Source organism: Triturus cristatus, chromosome 3_2, assembly GCF_964204655.1.
Source record: "Triturus cristatus chromosome 3_2, aTriCri1.1, whole genome shotgun sequence".
Taxonomy (NCBI): Eukaryota; Metazoa; Chordata; class Amphibia; order Caudata; family Salamandridae; genus Triturus; species Triturus cristatus.
The window spans coordinates 15,776,130-15,790,815 of record NC_140584.1 but is presented as its reverse complement, the minus strand read 5'-3'; the positions used below and the strand labels follow the sequence as shown (position 1 = coordinate 15,790,815).

General features: G+C 43.0%; 1 protein-coding gene across 3 annotated transcripts in view; it reads right to left on the bottom strand.

Moving 5' to 3' along the window:
* Positions 1 to 14,686, bottom strand: part of FLI1 (Fli-1 proto-oncogene, ETS transcription factor) — a 555,431-nt gene that overhangs the window by 375,130 nt on the left and 165,615 nt on the right. The gene's annotated exons all lie outside the window — the stretch shown is intronic.

Here is a 14,686-nt window from a genome sequence, read left to right as displayed (position 1 = left end):
TGTCTTGCTGGCTCTGCTAATCCAGGAAAAATTTGCAAAAACAGCTTTCTCTGTAGAATGCACATTGGAGAAAACGAATTGAATGTGACAAAGAGCATAGCTGAGTTTATTTTTCAGATTTAAAATGATCCCTCCTTCATTCTAAAGGAAGCACATACTTGAAGGAGGGATGATACATCGCCAGCTAATAGCATAAGGTGAGAGACAAAGTCAAAACCACCACTAGGAGCCAAGCCAAAGCCCACTCTAGGCACATTTTAAAGAATTGTTAAAAATGTGTCATTCAGGCAGCCACCAAATGCTGTAAAGCCAGACCTAAAAAGGAAAATTTACCTTCTCTAGATAGGCCTTATTACGAAAAATGTTAAATAGCCTTGCACTAATATTTGGTGTATTTTGTCATTCACAGACATACTATTTTGGTTTCATATAGAATTTGTAGGGTACAGAAAAGGGTAGAGAAAGGGTTTAGTAAGGGATTTTCCCGGGTCAGGAATGGGTAGCATTAGACATAGTACAGGGATTTTTAGGGTTCAAGAAAGGGTAGAGTTAAGGGGTAATTAGAGGTTTTTAGAGTTCATGAAGGGTAGAATTAAGAGATAAAAAGGAGTTTGTAGGGTTCAGGGAAAGGTAGCATTATAGAGCAGGAGGCATGTTTTAGGATTTGGGGAAGGGTAATTCAAAATTCCAGTCCATTAAATAAATTCATTATTTTGATTTAATATATAATAATGTTACCTTTGAAATAAATCAGATACCATATTAGTAATGTAATTTTTTATAAATGAAGCAATAAATTAAAATTAATAATTACATTAACTTTTGGAATCCGAGTAGCTTAAAAAAGTCTTTATGGCCCATACGTCTTAAATATAGTTAAATATAGGAATGAGAAAACATTAACACAATTCTCTCAAGGAGTATCATGGTAAGGTATCTCTAAAGTCTATGATAGAAAGGGAATGGGGGTGGTGGCTGGGACTGCAAAACAGCAATACATTCCTCCTTACCGCCCTCCTCTGTCTGTGCTGTTTCCAGAGAAGAAAAAAACTTAATTGTCTAGGTGATTTATAGCATTGCAGTGACATATATTCAATCAAAAGGTCAAGCTCTGTTGCAACACAATAGTTAGACTTGATAAGGAGCTGTGGCTCAGTCAAATCGATAAACAAATGATTAAAGCTCTTGGATTTTAAGCACGTTTTCTGCAAAATCACACAGATTCTCCCCAATCAAAACATGTACTCATGTCATTCAACATGTGGGCGAAGAAAAAGCCCTGTATGTGGTACTTCTCAAAGCTCTTTTTTAGATTGATCACATACGTTCTAGCTACGGCTGTGCTAACCAAAATCTAAAAAACCTAACACAGACCTAACAACGGGTTTATTCATTCATTGTTCTCATCATAAGCCTTTACAATGTACATTATGCAACATTAAAATCACAATGGTACATTGAAAAAATGTTACATAAATACTGACCAGCATGAAACCACAATAAAATCAATAAAAGTCATCGGTTTTTTAAATAGCAAGGATACAAATACGGTCCAGTTGTGACTTTTGCTGACCTACCTACTCAAACATAAGCAGTAAGTCCTGTTTGATCAGCATAATAGGTTACATAATACATGATACACTACAACAGTGTTCATCACAGCTAAAATCTGTCTGATTTTCCCTTATTCTTGGGTTTCCCAATCATAATCCATGCATTCCAGATATCCATGGAGACTGTAAGGTAAGTTGGTGGATGGTCTATCTAATAGCAGAGGGCTAAAGCATCTGCCTCATTCAATATTTTACAAGCACTAAATAATGGAGTAAACTCAGACTTAAACAAGCATTTGCAATGCAAATAGGTCTCGCATTTGTGAGTTAGAGCTATTGACGTTGTAAATGGCAATTTCTTTTTTACCTACACGTTTTATTTTTGGAGTGAATGTATGTAGTGTGTAAAATCCCTTGGAAAGGTCCTGCACTTCGTAATAAATATATTGAAAAAGACGCAGTGTGGATTGTGTCAACAATTGCTTGGTACGTACCTCATGGGTGAAGTGTTGTCACACGTGCACACTGTGGTGCTTTAATAATGCGAAACTCATTAATAAAAGTAGTGCTTACAAACTAAACAACGCGATCGGAGCATGTGAATCTGAATCCCGGCTTCTCTTTCATTTTCTGGACTTTTTGACTCACTATCCTGCGTCTTGGTTATCGCCAAAACACTGGGAGGCAATGAAGTTTGCCAATGGGCGGGGCAGAAGGGCTTCGGGAGTACATGAAAATGTATTCATTGCCTAGTTGTCAAAGGTCGCCCGATGCTATTAGTTAAAAGTGTGCAGATTTCATTAAGATATTAAGAGTACTTTACTCGCATCCATTAGGAAATCGACATTAACTAAACAAAATGCCAGAATGCGTGTCAGTTTTCAGTGTTTTAGACAGTACTGGTTGCTTAGTTTCATTGCATACATTTTTGTATTTACTCTTTTACACAGCATCCAAAGTAGGTTACCTAACCCCAAAGGCCCGAGTTGTTAAATGACCCATAGAAGGGAGTCTTTTACAGTTGAGCAAATGTGTCCAAATGTAGTTTTGGTAGTGCCATGGAATGATCAGCCAATGAGGTACTCGATGAGCAGTTATTTAACTACACGTTCAAAACGTACGGTATTGTGGCAGTTGTTTCTTTGTACCCAACCACCTCTTTGAATGCGTTTATTGACAAAGAGGTTCATCTACCAGACAGTGCTCACAGAGGGGCGACTAAAGCACAGAACAAAATTTATTGATTTATCCTGAGTGTGAAGGCACCCGGAAGGCTTAAGTGCCCGCCCGGAGAGGCTAGGGATCTTAGCGCTTCTACAGACTCTGCCGTGTTCATCTGCACCAGCAGGGCACAGCTCAGAATCTGCCGCTTCTGCTAAGAATAGGTCAGGGGGATGAGGTTGGGGCATGCAGGAGTTGCCGGCAGATTTCCAGGTTATTGAAAGTGATGATTCTGACGTGAGGCAATGGAGACTGACTTTGTCTGTTTGTCTGCAACAGTCTATTTTTCTACCATCTACCGGGCTCACTGTCATGTATCCATTCATCTCCCTTTGTTAGAGGTGCGCAAGCCAATATATTAATTAGCAGGTAGAGCCAGCGGGAGAAGAGCCAAGCGTATACGAGCCAGTGGGCAAGACGTGAAAATGATCGGCATGTTAATCATACAGTAAACATGATGTAAATGTGCGATAATGTCTCTTCAGAATTCAAATAAGTGCATTTCTTTAGCGCGTCACCTCAGTACACAAGATTATAGCACTGAATTGAGAGGAAGTTATTAAAAGTGCTTGTTTTAAGCATGAGTTAAAACACTGCCGCTCCTCCTGCCTGACAACAATGCCATTTGTGAACTAAGAGGCGTCAGTTGCCATGCACACCCCGAATGTTGCCTAGAGTCTTATTATATTTAGAGTAACATTAAAATCTAGTTAATTAAACAAGAGAAGTTTTTGTACAGCACGCATCTTGAACGCGCATATTTAATGGTGGCAATAATAAAGATGAAAACGGAAGTGCCGCCAGGCAAGAAAACACGAATGAGAGTGGGGGGGAGGGGCAGGGGAGGTTCAAAAGTCACAGACTGAGGGAGGGGGCGATGGGGTGGGGAGACAGGGAAGAAAATTGTGTTTGGAGTAAAGGAGCCAATAGCCATGGAAGGATACAAATGACGAATGAGGAGGGACTAACAAGCCTCAAACCAATCGGAAGGCAGCATTTAAGACAAAAGCCAATGGGCAGAGAGTGGGAGGATCTTCCACGAAGCTTCCACACCACAGTATATACTGCATGCTTTGCAAAGCGATGGCAGCGCATGCGCGCTGCAATGCTAGACGAGGCCTAAAAGAAAATAGTGCTAGGAGTAAAGGGGCAAGTAGCCATGGAAGGATACACATGATGAATGAGGAGGGACTAACAAGCCTCAAACCAATCGGAGGGCAGCATTTAAGACAAAAGCCAATGGGCAGAGAGTGGGTGGAGCTTCCACTACAGTATATACTGCATGCCTCGCAAAGCGATGGCAGCGCATTCACGCTGCAACGCCAGGCAAGACCTAAAAACTAGAACATTCTAAGCAAGATTATGATTGGCTACAGCTGAAAAAGTCACTGCCTTACAGTTTAAACATACAACATAAGAATTAAACACAATGCAAATAAGAAATGTCGAGCTGTGTTCATAAATAAAATAACAAAGAAAATGTGCAAAATCAAATATGGTAATCTGATTGGTCTGCTTGTGGAACAATCCCATCACTCCCCATAAAATGACTGACCTCTGTTTTTGACGCACAAATGCTGCACCAATGTAAAGTGAGATATTTGGCTTGAACAATGCTCCAAATTTTATTCGTGTGCTACGTTCACACCTTCTTAGTCGCCGAGCATATTTGTATAAATAGTGTCATTTAACTCATCTTCAAAGAGAATGCTGTTTTTTCTTAACTATTCCAGGTTTTGAATGGTATTAACTAAAGGAAGTGTGAGAATACATTTACTGACAACATGAGAAGCTTGCAATCCAACAAATAATATATCTTGCATTATTTTCCTACAAATTAAAATCTCAAACTCCTTAGCCCTCCTTATAAAGTCAAGTGGGCTTCACACACAAATATCTACTATGAATTCAAGAACCAAAACAGCAATTCTGTGATGTCTCTGCTCTAAGAAAGAGAGCATTTTTCAACCACAACATATATTCCACAACATAGCAGAATTTGGCGCCCAGCTTTCCCAAAAATCTTACATTTCTACATGTGAGGTCTTGTATGTATGCATTACAAAGATGTAAGACTTCTTTGGTGATTCCTTAACTCAAAAGGATACACCTTGGAGATTTACACTTTTTGTTCAGTAGCAGGAAATCCAAATGCCCAGAATTAATGGACTTGGAAAATGTCACAGATTTCTTTCATGGGCAAAACATTTTCCATATTCAGACGTCTGCTCCCCAGTTCCCGTGGCCAAACACTGTGCCACATTTTTTGTACCAAAAAAGTTTAGAAATGAAGAGCAGTTTTGGATAAACATCACAAATGACTCAAGTGAACGAGTGAACAGTGAAGTGGTGTATTTGGACAATGGTTTAAAGACAAAATGGGTTTGACATTCGACAATTGTTGTGTGCCTTAGAACCAAAGATGCTTAGGCAAATGTCTTGAAATATGATCCGGACATAAAAACCAAGAATCGTTTGGACTGCTGCCTTTCGTATGAGTTAGCGTTTAACCGCCGAATACCCTGAAGGAACCGAGTGTAAAGAAGAGGCATGGTCCAAGACAGAGACTTTGTGGCTTCACTGGCAGATTAGTGGCAATCCAGAGCAGGACCAAAAGATTTCACATTGGAATTTGAGCCATTAAAAGCGTCTGAAAGTCCGATTATTTACCAGAGATTTCAAAGAGAGACGGTATTAAAAAATGTAACCCAAACATCTGACTGATGAAGATAGCACAGCATTCATACTAGAAGGCTGCCAAGCATCTCACCACAGCCTGGAAGGGTTAACTATGACTAAATCATTCTCATTGCTGGTGCTAGGTTTGAGAGGGTTCGAACTCATCCAACTGGCAACTGTCTTCAGACATTGTTCAAAGCAAGTCTGCAAATCCATTGGCTGAACGTTCACTCAGATGAGGGACTAGGTAGCATCAGTGAAACTTAAAAATGCAAAAACAAAACACAAAATGAGATGGGCAAGAGGAGTGACCTTTAGATTAACAAATGTTCTCTGGTATCTAAGAGAGAACCACAGAGCGACCCCACATTTAAAAATTTTAATGATGGTTCTGAAAAGAGCAATGGAAATCATCTGAGAGTGGTCTTGGTAAAAGTAGTCTTGTCAGTTTAGTCCTAGGTCTTTCACTCCTATTGTCTCAGACATTTAAACCAGATGATATTTGATGATTTTTTGAAGCTGGAGGAGAGTTTTGAAAGAATTAGGGCTGTTCTACGAACCCTGTGGAAGGGTCGTGTGAAGGTTGTCAAGCACTGTAACCTAAGTTGAATGGGTCCCTCAAGTGGCCACAAACCAGCTTGAGCTGAATCAAATAAAGTGTGGACTTGCAGGAACCTAGACAGCTACATGTTCACAATGTGTTTGATAATCTTGGTCACAACAGGTATGAAAGAAATAGGGAGGTCATTTTGCATCATCTCTGCACCAATTGTACATTTTTGGAGTGGGGTTGCATGCCACCTGTTTCTAGGGCAGCAGTACCTGGGCAGTTGAAGAGCTATATAAATAAGTCAAGACCATGCTGAAAATTATCACACAATAAGGACTGACAATAGAATTACTTTTGGTCGAATTAAGTTTGTCCAGAGTGTAAGAATAAGTGGGGCATGAAAAAAATTTAAGGCACTTTAGCTCACAGGCCCAACTTGCAGTAGAGGTCAGCAAGGTGTTACTTATGACCACTGGTCGAAGTGGGGGGTCTGAGGGGCAGGATGTGCCCATACTTTTTTAATTTTAGAAAAACAGTTGCCCTAATTTTTGTGAAAAGACAACCGTCCAAGGATGGTTAATTCCGACAGTTGAAATACTTCAGCTGAAGCGTAATGCAGGGAGTCTCCTGTGCTGTGAAACCAAGGGAGGGGCAGACAGCTAAACAAGCCCTCTTGCCAGGATGCCTACTAGTCTGAAAGCAAGGTAAATATGTGCAGCTGGTCAATCTGCAAAAGTAGAGGGTACTTGGAAGCCGATATTGGCTTCAATTGATACAATCGCTTGAAGCTTCCTGATGACACACACTTATTCTTTTCGAGAGGTATTATAAGGTATCTAACAGCTACGTTGTGAAGTGAGTGCTTTTAAAAGGCAGTTATCAAAAAAAAATTGCTTCCATATGATACACATTTATTCTTTTTGAATGGTTTTGTAAGGGGACTACCAGGTAAGCTGTAAAGTGTGTGCTTTTAAAAGACTGATGTGTAATGCAAATGTAAAATAATAGCTTACATGTTCACAGTGCTTTCTGTCACAAACTGGTACCTTGTAACACGAAACTTGCACAAGTTACTATTCTCCACCACACCAACCAGAATTCAATTCTGCAGCTCTTTAGAGCACTGAATTCATTAATAGAGGTTTCCTAAGGTACAATAGTGTACTTCCCACTAATTAACATAACTCGCATTTAATTTTCATTTGAGATAAGCGTTATTTTATATGTAATTACCTAAAGGTGAACAACAGTAAAAAATTACAGAATAATTAACTTTTTTGAGCCGCGCATTTGACCACACCCCCACGGTCACTCACCACATCCCCATAGCCTACAGTATCACAGTTCCCATACTTTTTTTAATGCACTTCAGCCACTGCTTATGAATAGAGATATATCTTATTCATGGCATCTAATAATACGTTGATTCTTGTTTTGTTAAAGAGGTTTGGCTTTTGCGAATGTAATGTTGTTAGTTTATTTGCGTTAATCTTATGTATACTTGCAACACTTTATGTATCTTTCCTAAATTAAAAGGAAAAATTTCTATTTTGCTATAATCCAACTTAATGTAAGCTCAGTATATGACTTAAGTAGTAGTAGTACCATAGTATTTGTATCTGCCTTATAACCATATGCTGCAAATAGCGCATTGCTTGTTGACCAAGTGTGTCCATCTAAACTAAGAAGAGGGCACAAAATCAGTACAGTATTTACTGTCCATGTGTCTGCACATGTCAGCAACATGGTAAGATGGTACAGCATTTACAATCTGCGTATTTATTTAAAATGTATTTATTGTATACCACTCACATCAAGAAAAAACGCAGTTCAATTGTGCTGAATAATGGTTCAACAGAACACTATCCCTATACAATCCATGCTTTAAAATCCGACAAAACAAATAAAAACTTTATAATCTTAGTTCCATCGGGTCATTCTTGACCTGAACCATATTTCCTCAGCACATTTAAAAAAGAAGTGATGCTTGGATTGCCCTGAATTTAATGCAGCAGCTGATTCAATGGTAAAGAGTATGTAATTGCACTATCGACACAATACAAATAACATTCACAGACAGAAATATAAGTCAGTGGGCTATGGATATGTTCAGAAAGATGCAAATTACAGCCTAAACCTTGACAAGGCTGATTCCTCATTTTATACTTTAATAGCTGGTATAGCCCTGCTACGAAGGGCTATAAGGCTATTAGAACATTCTGCTACTAGAGGGCAGAATGTTCTAACAAATAAAACAAAGCCTTCAGGGAGTGCAAGGGGATTTAAATCCCCTCAGGCTCCTTGGAGCCTTTGTTCACAACCAGAGCTGTGAATAAAGAAACATTGGAATGTTGGAGCTAGCCATTATAAGCCCGGAGCACTCCATTGTTTTCAATGGAACTTCCAACATTCCAATGTTCTAATTTATGTTATACAATACACTGATGATGTAAAAGATTCTCATACAGATTTGCTGCATGCAAATATATCCCATGTAATTATCCTCGAAATCTGGCACAGATCCAACTACCCTTGATATAATGTGGGACACAACTTGGACCAGATTTACAAACTTTTTTGCGCTGTTTGCTTTACAAAATTAACGCAAACCAGCATTAAATAGAATTTCTGTCATTTACTTTCCAGTGCAAAATTTGTTTTGTGCTGGAAAGTTATCAAAAAGTAACGTAAAGCGAGGTGGTGAACCTTTTGCGAGCTGACCTTCAGAAAATTTCAGACAAGGTATCCACAGAGGAGGCTGGAATCGGGGGCCTACAATCCAAAACTAAACGTCTTGAAGACCGGGTTGCCACACTCACAAAGAACCAATCGGACATTTATGCCCACCTCGAGGATCAGGAAGGAAGGGCCCGGCACAATAATATCCGTTTCGTGGGCGTGCCAGAGGGAATGGAGGGACAGTCCGTAGACCGGTTTCTGGAAAATCTGATTCTGAACCACCTGAAGCACAGATGTTTATCAAACATTTTCTCAATAGAACATGCGCACAGGGCTATGGGAGCAGGCCTCGCCCTGGAGCACCTCGTGTACGATTATAGCCTGCATATTGAACTTAAGGGACAGGGATGCCATCGGCACGGTGACCTCTGGCTCGAGAATGCCACCATCCGTTTCTTTCTGGACTTTACACTCCATGTCCAGCGCCAGAGGTCACACGTTTGATGCTGTTAAAAGAGCCCTTTGTGAACAGAACATGAAGTATATGATGCTCTTCCCGGCTAAACTCATTGTAAATGAGGGGAAGACGTACTTCTTCAATTCACCAGCGAAGGCGGGTGACTGGCTGGAGGGCTGGTGACTGTTGCTTGCAAGGGCAGCAGAAATCAAACAATGGCAGAGAGTGGCTGCGCTGTTGCGGACCAGTTGGCGGAACAGTCGTCCAGTGGCCAAGCGCAGTAACAGCGGACAGATAAGTGAACTGCAGGATACTACCTGAGTTATTGTGAGCTGAACTTCTCCATGTACAGACTGGTCACTCATGTGCTTCAATGAGTATGGATGCTGCAGTATTGTATTGTATGGGCTTGTCATTATGCATTAGCAGATCAATGGTACTTCATGCTGGAGGCTGGCTCACGGCTTCCCATGAATATTTCTTCATACACAGTTTGGGCAACAGCCACTCTGCAAGTTTGGGAGGTGGGAGGTTGGGGGCTCATCCAGCAGGGTTGCATGGAGGGGGATGTTGGGTACACTGTTTGTTTTGTTTGGGGGGGATGGGGATCATGCTCAGGACCAGGATATTCAGCACATACAGGAGAACAACATGAAGGATACCCGAGTGGTGAGGGAACACTCAATTGCTATCCACCTTGTCCGTAGCGATGGGAGATCTAGCCAGTATGCGGGTGTGGACCTGGAACGGAAACGGATTGGGGAACAAGATTAAGCACACATTGGTCCTGCAGCATGTCAAGAGACATTCCTCAGATGTTGTATTGATCCAGGAATCACATTTGTGAGGGAGTAAGTGTAAGGCACTAGGGGGCATATGTATCAAACGATTTTTTAATCGCAAACGCTGCGATTCGCAAAATAACAGTGTTTGCGATTAAAAAATCGGTAATGGGGATGTATGAGCCAAATCCCATCGCAAAATTAAGGAATTGCTAATTTAGCGATTTCTTAATTTTGCGTAAGCATTTAAGAAATCATAAATTGCGATTTCTTAAATGATATGTAAAAAGCACCCAAGTTGTGCGAATTATCCGTAAGAAATCGCAAATTACCACCAACTTCCAGTTGGTGGTAATTTGCGATTTCCTTACAAAAAGCACTTTTTTGAATTTTACAAAGTGCCACGTGGCGCTCATACATGCCCTTAGGGCATGTATGTGCGCCATATGCACACACATGCTAATGTCAGGGGTGCATCAGTGTGTCATCATGACACCCTTGCGCCTTTGAAATTATTCTCAAATAGCGATTAGCAAATTGCGATTCGCTATTTGAGAATTACTTCCCATTCATTCCTATGGGTCTCCTGGCCCATAGAAATGAATGGGCAGGTATTCCTTAATTGCGATTTCCCAATTTGCTAATTGCAATTAAGGAATTTTAAGAAATCGCAAAAAGTTTGCAATTTTTTAAATACATCCCGTTTTGCAATTCTCAAATAGCGATTCTTTAAAAATCGCTATTTGAGAATCGCAAATGGTGATGTTGATACATATGCCCCTAGATCGCTTTGGGTACAAACTGGTGGCTCACTCCGGGTACTCGTCCAGGGCTCGTGGGGTAGGTATCCTGGTGCACAGCACGCTGCCCCTAGTTATTACAGACATCAGGACAGATGACGCAGACTGCTTTGTAGTGGTTGCTGGTAAATGGGAGGGGCGCATGCTTGTGATGTGCTCATGCTATATACCACCGGGTCTCCATGCTGTGGTTTTCCCGAAGTTTAGCTCATTCCTTACGGACCTGCCTTTGGGTACTCTCCTGATTGGAGGAGATACAAACACAGTCATGAACCCGGCACTGGATCGGTCTGACTCTCTTACGGACCACCAAGGAGAGGGCAGACTGGCAGATTTTGTTATGGCAATGGGTGTTGTGGACCTGTGGCGGGCGCACAACCCACAGTTAAGGCAAAATACTTATTACTCCTCACGACACAACTCCTTTTCTATGATCTACCACTTCTTTACATGTAATGACCAGGTGGGTGATTTCTTTAATCCCAACTATGGCAAGGGGCATCTCAGATCATTCCCCGATGTGTCATGATTAAAGGCCCACTTTGGATAGAGCTGCTTTTCCAAAAATTGACCCTTGGCGCCTGCGGGACCCAATGCTCAGGGACAAGATCCGAGAGGGTTCGGAACTCTATTTCAAGGAAAACATGGGCTCAGTAGACTCACACATTATGCTATGGGAGGCCTGCAAGACGGTCCTGAGGGGGCAGACACAGAAGGAAGAGGAATCCCTGCAAATTCAGCCACTTGAGCAAGACGTCCACCAGTTAGAAGTAGATAACGCTGTAGCAACTAGTGCTGACCTGAGACATAGGCTATTACTGAGGCAGAAGGACCTGAGGTCCCTGGCGGACTGCGAGGCAAGGGCATATGCCCTGGCGACACAATACAACTTGTACGATGTAGTGGACAAGGCATTGAAGCTCCTAGCCTGGCTGGAAAGGAGTGACAGAGAGCGATCGTGGGTGACTGGGGTTCGTGATGGAACTGGGTCACTGAAAACCACAAGTCGCAAAATAGCGGAAGTCTTTGGTACGCACTTTGAGCGAGTGTATGCACCGGTGTGCACGAGACCTGAAAAAGACTGTGGGGAACTGTTGAGGGACTTTGCCCTGCCCGTGTTGTCTGGGGAAGCGCGTGAAGCGCTAGACGCCGACCTCACGGAGGAAGAAGTGGGTGGCGCCCTGGGTTCTCTTAAATCAGGGAAGGCGCCGGGCCCGAATGAGCTCCCAGTGGAGCTTTATAAAATACAGGCCTCGGTCATAACACCACCGATAAGAGGCATGTTTATTGAGGTGCGAGAACGAGGGCAGTTCCCCTTAGATCAGCGGGTGGAGATGATAGCGGTAATTTACAAAGCCGGGAAACCGCCAGATCAATGTAGCTCGTACCGTCCTATCTCTCTTATTAATGTGGAGGCCAAGGTGTTGGCCAAGGCCCTAGCGGATAGGTTGGTGTCTGTGATTGCGCAACTGATCCATGTGGACCAATCAGGCTTCATGCCCTGCAGAAGCACCAGGCACAATCTTCGGAGACTATATGGTGTACTCCACATGACGAGTGATCCTACAGCCCAACAGATGGCACTGATGGCGCTGGACGCGTCAATGGCGTTTGACAGTATCGAGTGGCCATATTTGTTCATGGTACTATAGCGGCTGGGCTTTGGTCCTAACTTTTAAGGGTGGGTCAGGCTAATATACGAGATGTCCACGGCTTGGGTGCGCATTAATGTGCTGCGGTTTTGCTCCATTAAGCTGAGGAGAGGCACTAGACAGGGGTGCCCCCTATCTCTGTTACTGTTTGCCCTCGCGCTGAAACCGTTGGCCACTGGATTAGGAGGGACCCGATGATCTGGTGTATAGTAGTGCAGAGGGTTGGGAGGAGCACATTTCGCTCTATGCTTATGACATAGTCTTATATCTTGCACGACTCTACCACTCAATGGTGCGGATGCTCCACATCTTTGAGTTATGTGGTTGCTACTCAGGATACAATATTAATTGGATCAAGTCAGTTTTTCCATTGTCTGGTCCCCCGCCCGGGGTTCCTGCGTGGTGTTCGGCCCAAATCGTGTCGGACGGTTTTAAATATTTAGGCATCCACATTACGCAGGACCATAAGGAGTTCCTAGATAGGAACCTTGGGCCCCAGATGTGCGGACTTGGTATTGATGTCAATCATTGGCGCTCTCTCCCACTTTCACTTATGGACGGGGGGATCTGTTTAAAATGATGGTGCTGCCGCGTCTTCTTTATATTCTCCAAAACACCCCATACCCTGTTCCTCTGACAGTCTTTAAACGTATAGCGCAGGAGGTTAGAACGTTGATGTGGCAGGGTGGTTCTCCCAGAATTGCTCTTCACAAGTTGCCGAAGGGAGTATACGATGGTGGCCTGGCGATTCCCGATGTCAGGCTAGATTACTGGGCCTCACAGCTCCAGGTCATAAACGACTGGGTGTACACAGACGTTGCAGAACCGGCATACAGAACGGATTTGGCTGCCATGCTGGGAGGGAGCTGCGAGCCTCTCCTCTACTCCCGTAAATCACGTCCTGAGTGGTCGATACACACCAAAGTGGTGATACAGTGTTGGAGAGAGGCCAATAAATGACTTGGCTGGACCGGGAAACTAACTAGCAGAACTCGGTTGTTGGTGGGTGATCTTCTACGCGAGGTGGCTGCCTTCATGGGTTTCAAGGGGTGAAAATTGATAGGCATTGAATACTTGGGAGACGTTTGGAAAGGAGATACTCTCTTCACCATTGAGGAACTTCAGCGGGAGTACAACTTGCACCAGACCCAAAGGTACCATCATTTGAGACTACTGCATGCACTCCGCACCCACATTCACGGTGGCGCTTCTGTACCGGAATATTCCCAGTTGGGGGATAGGTTACTGATCGATCCAATCCCCGAGAAGGCAACTTCCACGATATACCGAAAACTGATAAACAATATACCGACCCCCAGACGACCCTCAGAGAGGCATGGGTTAAAGATTTGGGAAGTATAGATGATGAGCAGTGGCAGGAGGCAATTCAGAGCCCAAGAGAGATTGCGATTAGATCCCAATTTAGGTTGGTACAACTTAAGATACTACACTGCACCTATTATCCTTGTACACACCTGTACATGTGCGGAAGGGCCCCTACAGCATTGTGCATCATGGGATGCCAGCGGGAGGGTACCTTCCTACATATATTATGGGAATGTCCAGAAATCGCAAGGTGCTGGAAGAGAGTCACCAATACCATGTCTGTGGTGGTGGGAGTGCCGATAACCATGGACGCTAAATGGCTTTTACTAATGATTAAGGGCGACTCTGACTGGTCCAGACATGTGGGCATTTGGTTCGCTCTTGCAGGGGGGATAGCTAAGCAAAACATACCCAGGGGGTGGGGGCATCCTTACCCCCGGCACCTCAGGAATGGGGGCGTGACCTTGACTGGTGCCAGCAGACGGAAGAAACCGTGTACAAGAGTAGGGGGTGTGTTAAGAAGTGGAGGAAAACATAGACGCCCTGGCAAACTACAGGGGAACGTGCATGGGAGATTACATACACCAGCCGTAAAGGTGTGGAGGGGCACTGTGTTGTGTGACCCGGGTAGTGCTACTAGCTACATGTATTTTTTATGGTGTGCAGGTTCACCAGGAGAAACGTTTCCTAGGCTCTTCTTGTCTCATGTTCCCTCAGGATGATTCCTAGCATTGATGTAGTGTATCCACATTACTCTATGCCACTGGAAGCAATTCATGTAGTGTATGGTCTATTGAGCAATGTTAATAAAAAGAGTTTTAAAAAAAAGTAACGTAAAGCAGAGCAAAGCACTGCTTGAGCTACTAAGCATCAAGGGTGTATTACATGAGTGGTACATGGGCATTCCCATGCAGCCATCCATGCATTTTGTTCAAAATCCTACCTACAAAAATTTCACAAAGGGTTTTGCGTAAAAAATGAATACCA